The following is a 9,132-nucleotide window of genomic DNA, read 5'->3' as shown; positions in this document are numbered from 1 at the left end:
GAACCTTCTCTTTATCACTAACATCCTCAAACTCAACAAGAAACAGTGTTGGTGAGAGATCTCGGAACCGAACTCCCATGACAGTCCTCCATATTTTTCGCATTGTACCCTTAAACACCTCCCGATTGAAATATTTTCCAGTAAAGAGTTGCATAAACAAACACTTCCCTCCCCGAGGCAACACGTCCTCCAAATTCTCCAGTCCGATGACCACATCTTCGCTTTCCTTCTCAGTCAATGAAAGCTTAGTATAGAGCATGTGAAAATCATCTTCCGTAATCATACTTACAGCAACGTAGAACAAAGACAACTGCACAAGGGCAGTACGAGGACCTCTACAAAGGAAACCCTAGGAGAGGATGATTATGGTAATGCCATGATTATACTAAAATGTCCCTTCTACTAATGATAGAAATGCCCATTTCGCAAAGCATATCTAACCAAACGTGTCTTCAATTTTTAGTTCAAAGTATATCCGAAGTCTATGCTATTATCCCAATTTAGTTAATACAATCCATTTTTTCTATCTTATATAAAGATATCACGTCTTTGTTTTTCAGAGTTAATTCATCATAGTTTCTCCATATCATATAAACACATGTTCTTTATCTTTAGCCCATCTTTCTTTCATTTTCCTCATTTTTTCTAGGCCAGGGTGTTTTCACATGACTAGCAAATCTAACATGTAATAACATGATAATGGTTAAATATAATAGGGTTCGAGTTAATTTGAGTTGACTTGAATTTGACTTTTTTTTTTTTAGAAGAGCCGAAGATCACCTGTCCATTAGTGACTCCGTCCCAATTTTATTAAGAAACCATCACTTATGGCGGAGGAAAACCGTGGTTACAAACCGATACCTGGAGTTACAAAAAAAGCAATAAAACCCAAAACCAGGTGTCAAAAAAACCTAGAAGCCTCTAACCATAAAAAACACAACAACAAGGAACAAACCAAAAAGCAGAAACCACCTGCAAAAAAAACATTAGCACAGGAGAAAAAAATAAAACAAAAAGGAAATAACCTTACCAAACTAGCACGACCCGATGACTTCAACGCAACGAAGGTAAACCCAATTTATCCAAACGAATTAAACCTCTGGGAATCCTAGGCATATCCCCAATAACATTCCAAACCGAATGGTGACCAGCTGCACCTCTCTTAGCCAACCAGTCAGCAACTTTATTGCCCTCTCTATAAACATGCCGAAACACGCAAACCATAGAGTCAGTAATATCAAGAATATCTTCCCAGAAATCCTCCAAATACCAGACACCACATCTCCTCATATTCCACCACGAGATAACCACTTGAGAATCTAATTCAATTTCTACCAAGTGAATACCCAAATGTTTACAGGCTTTGAGACCTTGCAGAAGAGCTAACAACTCGGCTCTATTATTAGAACCAAAATCAATATGAGAAGAAAAAGCATGAACCAAATGACCGCGATCATTTCTAATAATCTCACCCACCCCTGAAGAACCTGGATTAACAAGGCTACTGCCATCTGTATTCAACTTGAACCACCCGTGAGCAGGTTTTTTCTAAGAAACAAGCTGAAAATGAGGTCTAACTGGAGCCAAAGCCGGAATCTGTAAAGCCTGCAAGATATCCAGATCATACCGGGAGCAAGTATTAACCTTATTCATGTCTTGACACACAGAAGTCATCCAGAATTTAATAGCATGCCAAACCGAGTTGAAAGGCTCAGAACGCCCCTCCATACGGGCCGTACATCTTCTTTGCCAGAGTTGCCAAGTAATGATGGAAGGAAGAAAATCGACCAAGCGCCCCACTTGAGAAGAAGAAGAAGCACGTCGAAACCAGGCTTTCACTGTCTCCATCCAGGAGCGACCAATAGGAAGACCAAAAATAGTACCACAATAGTGCCAAATCTTTGCAGCAAAGACCCCTTCAAACAAGACATGGTTTTGATCTTCATAACTGCCTTCGTCGCAACAGTCACAACGAGAAACTATAGGAATACCAATCCGACGAAGAGGATCGTCAACACTCAAAGCCATATTCCAAGCTTTCCACATAGCAATAGAGATTTTAAGGGGAAGGGATTTATGCCACATCCAAGAATGCCATTCCATGCTAGACCCTCGAACTCGAATACAATCCCAAGCCGATTTAGTATTGAAATTACCACTATCATGCTTCGTCCATATCAACACATCCGATCCCCCCTTACAACGAGCCAAAGCCTCAATTATGTTATCCACATTATTCTGACCCACTAAGTTAGTCAATAAATCTACATCCCAGCTATTCGACATTTTGCAATCCTTAATTTGAAGCAGCGGGTTTCCCACAATATGGAAATCATCAATTAAAGGACCATCTTCCCTCCATTTATCATACCAAAATAAAATGTTCCCATCCCTAATACGCCACTTGGAATTATTGATAATACTGGGAATACTTTTAACGATCATTTTCCAAAACCTTGTACCTTTTTTAGTGTCAAGAAGGGACCACGGAGAAGATCCCACATATTTTTCCTTAAAGAATCTTGCCCATAAAGATTTACCTTGAATTAAATTCCAAGCAAACCGCATGTGCAAGGCTTTTTGCATATCATCCAAATTGCGCAACCCCAGACCACCTTCCTCAACTGGCTTACAGATATTAGTCCAAGCCACCCATTTTTTTTTACCTTTCCCATTCGCCTCGCCCCAAAAGAAAGTGCTCATCAGACGATTAAGGACTTGGATAATAGATTTGGGAACCTGCAAAACAGCAAACAAATGTAAAGCCATACTAGAAAGAACGTGTCTAAGGAGAATCAGACGACCACCCGAGGAGAGAATCTTCATTTTCCAGCCGCTAATTTTTTTCCAGACTTTATTCACCATCTCCTCCAAATGCCCTTGCTTGAGACGCCCCAAAATAATAGGAACTCCTAAGTACTTAAAGGGAAAAGATCCTTCTGAAAACCCTGTCATCCGCTTGAGAGCTCTCTTACGGGCCGGCGAGATTTTTCGAGAAAAGAACATAGAAGTTTTATCTTTATTGATCATCTGGCCTGACCAATTTTCATACTTCTCAAAAACCCGTAATAGCTCCCTAATAGAATTCTTGCTGCCATTCAAAAAAATCACAATGTCATCAGCATACATAAGATGAGAAATCAGGGGAGTACCTCGAGCTTGAGAAAATTGACCAATCCCTTTTTTTGCCACACTATGTTTCAAGAGTCTCGAAAGGACCTCTTGAACAATAATAAAAAGATAAGGAGACAGAGGATCCCCCTGACGAAGACCACGACCCCCTTGAAAGAAACCTTTTGTCGTACCATTAAGCATCACTGAATACCAAATATTGGAAATACAAGCATGAATTAAATCACAAAAAGAAGGAGGAAAACCAAAACAACGAAGCACCTCCAACAAAAAATTCCAATCCACTCGATCATACGCTTTAGCCATATCAACTTTGAGCATGATATTACCACCATGAGATTGCTTGTTAAGAGAATGGACCATTTCCTGAGTAAGACTGATATTTTCAAAAATACTACGCCCAGGAATAAAAGAGCCTTGCTCAAGAGAAATCATCTTGGGAAGAAGGCCAGTAAGACGATTAACAATAATTTTGGAGCATATTTTATAGAAAACCGAACAAAGACTGATCGGCCTAAATTTGTCGAACCCTGAAGGCGAATCCATCTTCGGAATGAGCACAATAAAAGAAGCCGTATAGAACCTCGGAAGAGATTTAGAGATAAAAAATTCTGAAATAGCAGACAATACATCCATCTTCACCACCTCCCAGCAGCTTTTAAAGAAACTCGCACCAAAACCATCCGGCCCTGGTGAACTATTTATAGGAATAGAAGAAAGAGCCTCATGAACTTCATCCAGAGAAGGAATGCGACAGATATGGATACTATCCGCTTCATCAATAACCGGGGATATTAAGTAAGATAAATCCGGAAGCTCTCTTGACTGGTTGGTATTTTGAAGAAAACCAGAAAAATAATTAACGGCACCTTGATGAATGTCTTCAGGTGAAGAATACTCTACCCCATTCAACGTTCTCATCTCTTGAATTCTCTTGTTCCTTTTACAAGCTAAACAAACATGAAAAAATTTAGTGTTTCGGTCTCCTTCCATTTTCCACTTTAGCTTAGCCATTTGAGCCAATCTAGTATCTTCTCTATGCCTCCAAGATGACAACTCAACAGTGGAAGAAACAAGCTCTCTTTCGACATCTTCATTCCAATCCCTTTGAAGACTACCCTCAAGTTCCTCAACTTTCTTCTCAAGGGCATCAATCTGAACATTTGTCCTCCCAAAAACTGTCTTGTTCCATTCCCGAAAAGCCACTTTTAGCTTTTTAAGTTTATTAGCAAGTTTAAACAGACCTGTACCAACAGCAGGAGCAACCCAAACATTCTGAACAAACTCCATAAAGTCGGGATGCTCCACCCACATTTGCTGGAACCGAAATGGAGAGGGGCCATAGGAAAAAGGATCCTTACGGAACTCTATGTACATAGGATAGTGATCGGAAGTAGACCTCAGCAGATACGAGCAAGTCACGTTGGGACATTTAGTAAGAAGGTTTGGATCAATGAGCACCCGGTCCAATTTAGCCAAACTTCTAGAGAAACCTCGTTGACCATTACACCAAGAAAACTTACCTCCCTGTGATTTCACGTCGATCAAGCCGCCCAGATGAATCCAACTATTAAATTCATCCATGGCTAGACGAGGTCGTGGTCTACCTCCCTTCCGTTCCAACTCAGACCGAATAATATTAAAGTCACCGGCGAACAAACAAGGCTCTGTACCAGTGCTAGACAAACGTAGCTCTTCCCATAAATTCCGTCTCTCCATCATATTGCATTTGGCGTAGATAAAACAGCCCAGAAAATGGAAGGGACCCTCCGCTATACGTAAGGAAATAAACTGCGAACTCATACGGGAGACTTGAACATCCATATCATTCATCCAGAAAATCCAGATTTTCCCACCTGACGCTTCATTGGAGATAACATGATCAAAACGAAAAGCCCGCATGTATCTTGGAGCTTTAACAAAGGTCTGAAACGGTTCCATCAAGACTACCATCTTTGGCTTATACTTGACCAGAAGCTGATTTAAACGACTTTTCGACGTACCAATCCCTCGTATATTCCAAACCAAAAGAGGACTGATCATAGAGAGAACTTAGTGGCTCGAGTGGGAACCCGAGAGGAGCTTCTAACTTTCTCAAACTGTCTTTTAGTATACTTCCTCTTCACAACATCCCCCTCTGTTTCCGTATGGTATTCCTTGTCCTGTGGAAAAATATCAACATGTAATTCTGGTTCTGGATCAGACCTTGAACCTTCTTCCACGTAAAAAACATCCTCTTGAATGTGTACATCTTGCCTCTGCTCTTTGACGTTTTCATTAATCAGGTCAACACCATCACCCGAGTTGTTATTGGCCACCTTAGCCCCCCCTGAGCTTATAGGAATTCCCATAGATGCATCCTCCATAACAGAAGACTCCAAATGCAGACCACTCTCTGTAACGTTCTCAGATGACGGATCCTCTCCTTTATCATTTTCCACTTCTATCTCATCAATTCGAATCGATGAAGCCGGATCCCCTGTTTCACAATTTTCTGTAGGTACCAACGTCTCTACATCTGCTGTCACGACGTTAACAGAAGGGTTAGAAATATCTTTCGGTTCCTCCATAACGGGATTTGGTTGCCGAACCCAAACTTGAGTTTTAGATTTCTTTTTCCCAGCACGGCAAGTCCTTACATTATGCCCCTGTATTTTACACGTAGAACAGAACGCTGGCAGAGTTTCATAAACAATTTCTTGCTTACGGCTATTCACCATCCCAGGGGTCCCAATCCAGAAGTGAGATAAAGGAGCCTTAGCGATATCCATCTCCACACATATACGGGCTCCATCGGTTCGAGTTGCACACCAAGTGGGGTTATCTCTTCTAATAAATCTACCAATCGGAGCTGTAAATATTTTCAGAAAAGATTCATGAAAAAAGTTTGGGGGCAAACCTGGTAAGACAATCCAGACCGGAACAATGCAAGGTTCTTCATCTTCCTTAAATTCTGGTGTCCAGTGGAAGACTCGGTAAGGGATGCCATCAATATCGCAAGCCTCCCGTGACAAAGCCTTCAGGAAATCTTCCTCTGAAGACATACGAATAAATACATTTCTTGGGTGCCTCATAGTAGATACCACCGGAGAACCATCTAGGCTCTAGCGACTTCGAATGAACGACCGAATCGCATCCAAGGAAGGACGCTGCCTCAAGAACTTCAAAACAATAGAGAACCTAAACGGTTCTGCCGAACGTGAGATTTCCTCCTTAGAAAACTGAAAAAACAATTCCCCATCCTTACTCTTTGGCAGACGGTGAGCCACAGACAATTCAGGAAGCGGCTGGGGCACCGCCGAGACGAGATCCACAAAACGTCGACCTACGTTTTCAGCGGCTGCCATGCAGCCTTACGTGAAGCAGAATGCAAAACCCTAGCAGAGGAGAAAAGGGCAAAAACGGAATCCAAAACATAAAATAAATAAATAAATTAACTTTTTTACGAGGACTTGAATTTGACTTAGTTAATAACCAATCAAGCAAACATACTATACTACAACAAATTTGATTTTTAGGGACGAAATTTGTTAGGGATGAAATTTATTTAATCTCTAAAAGTACTTTTTAGAGACGAAATTTAAATTTCGTCTCAAAACATGGAAAACCTTATAAATCCGTTTGAAAGGATACTTATTAGTTTGAATAGGAGATTCTAGGATGAATTAGATCATCTCCAAAAGTTTAAACCGTTCGAATTAATAAAATTTAATTCGAATAGATAATTAATCTATTAGAATGCAATATAATATGTTCGAATAGTTATTACCTTATTCGAATGAGATTATTTAATTGTAATAATATATTGTTAAAATTATAATGATACATATTTTTTCTATTAATTTGTTATCATCTTCAAAGTAAATAAAATATTTATTATGATTTACAATGAATTAAAATATTTAGGAATTCATAAATTAATTTTATGTAATTAATTTAAAAATATTTTAGTTAAATAAATATTACTTTAAAGATAGTGTCATTTTTTCTATTATTGTGAATATTAAGTATAATGAAAAGAAAATATAATTAACAATAAAGAGGCTAGCAAATACTAAAAATAAAAACTATACATTAATTACATCCCAAAAGGAAGTAGACGTTCTATACAACATAAAAAAAGTAAAATAATAACTAATAATATCTATTTGTTAAGTAAATCAAAATCCTCCTGTATTGTATATAAGCGTCCATCCAGGTCCTTAAGCTTCTCCATATGGGTTCAATGAACTCATGCTTCATAATTTGGCCGTGCTCCACCAATAGAGCTCATACCTCATCCAAAGTAGTTTCAGCAGGCTGTCTCTCATCACGGGCAGCAGCAGTAGAAGCTAGACCAGTAGGCGGAGTCAATCCTGTACTGCATGAGTCTTCGGCAAATGACCATTGCTCTTGCTGAATGTGATCTTGTTAACGGACTCCATCTATGGCGACCTCCGCTCACTCGAAGTCACTGTAACCCCCATTTAGAGTAGGAGATTAGATATCAGTAGTGCAAATGGTAGACTACCTCCACCCGAATAGCGTGACTCTGTTCGAATGCGAAGGAAGAAATACCATGCCAGATCAATCGACTCCCCCTATGCTATCCGTAACAAAAATCTGGCCCGCTCGATCCCGAAATCAATCTTGTGTTGTTTTGGATCAATGTTATACTCAACAATCAGATTAAACATTTTAAAAAAATGCTATATAGTCGGCCTGTCGGATCACTTTACTGCCATCATATGGAGGAGCCGAAAGGTCTCGCACTAGCTCACAAACCTAATCGTCTGTGAGACTATCATCAGGTACCTCATCCCCGCTCTCACTATCATTTGAGCCAGCATCCAGCTCTATGGTCTCTACACCCGGCGTTGGTGCTGCCGCTGGTGCAGTTGGTGTGTCCTCATCAGATGGTGCAGTTGCTGCTCTCGGTGCTGCCGCTGCAGGATATGCACTGGGCTCCCATTGCAGATCAAGAAACTTAACAATAACGCGGGGAGAAAAGATAATACTCACTCCTTGGACTACTAAATTGTAGCACAGAGCATCACCAGACTGCTCTCCCATGGCACGGTAAAACTCACCAACCACAAGATATGTTGTGCCCCTCTACTGACAGATCGGTGTCCATCCACGATTGATGATGATGTCATGTATACTCCATCCCTCCTGAATAAGATCGCAGAAGTCATCGAGAATGATCTCCCACTCAACTAGTATAGGCCTCATGGCTAGTTGAGAAGGAGCTACTCAGCTACTTTGGCTTGTTTGGGGTCAGAAACATTTTCTTCCGCTGCTGCTTGCCATTAGTATACTGTTGATCCACAAAATCATTATGTAATCCAATTAAAGTGAAGAAGTTTGATGCTGCTTGCCGAGTGTTTGGAAACTTCTTATTCGAGTGGATTCCAATCCGTTTGAATAAGAGCTGGCGAAGTTCATATTTCGTTCGAATGACCTTAAATTCCATTCGAATGGCCTTAAATTCAATTTGAACGAAACTGAGCCAAACATACATGGTTGAGTCGACTCAGTTCCGAATTTAGAAAACTTGGATTCACCATAATCCTTGGTTTTAACCGGTAGAAATGATTTAGGTGTGAAGTCTCATCATTTCCACCGATTACTTTTGTGTCATTTGGCCCCAAAACAACAAAATGGGGTCCGATTTATTCAAAATCCGACCCCCTCAAAACCAATGTTTATTTACAAAAAACAACAAACCAATGGACAAGATGAGGACCCATACCTCTTGTTCTTGGAGATTTGAGGACTTGGTCAGAGTTGGTGGCGGCGTTCTGGCTGCGAACGGCGGAGGATTTGATCCGATGGTTCGAATGAGAGAGCACGAAATGAACGAAGAAGAAACTGTATTGCGACTTATCTAATGTCATTTCGTTCGAATGGAAAGGGTATCAGTTCAAACGGGAAAGGTGTTCGTTCGAACTAAATATATAATAATGAGAAAATAATATATATAAGTACAACAGGTAAAAAAATACGTTTAATATTACT

This window comes from Carya illinoinensis, chromosome 11 (assembly GCF_018687715.1).
Source record: "Carya illinoinensis cultivar Pawnee chromosome 11, C.illinoinensisPawnee_v1, whole genome shotgun sequence".
In the NCBI taxonomy this organism is placed as follows: domain Eukaryota; kingdom Viridiplantae; phylum Streptophyta; class Magnoliopsida; order Fagales; family Juglandaceae; genus Carya; species Carya illinoinensis.
The sequence above is the reverse complement of the archived record's forward strand: the minus strand, read 5'-3'. Positions refer to the sequence as shown.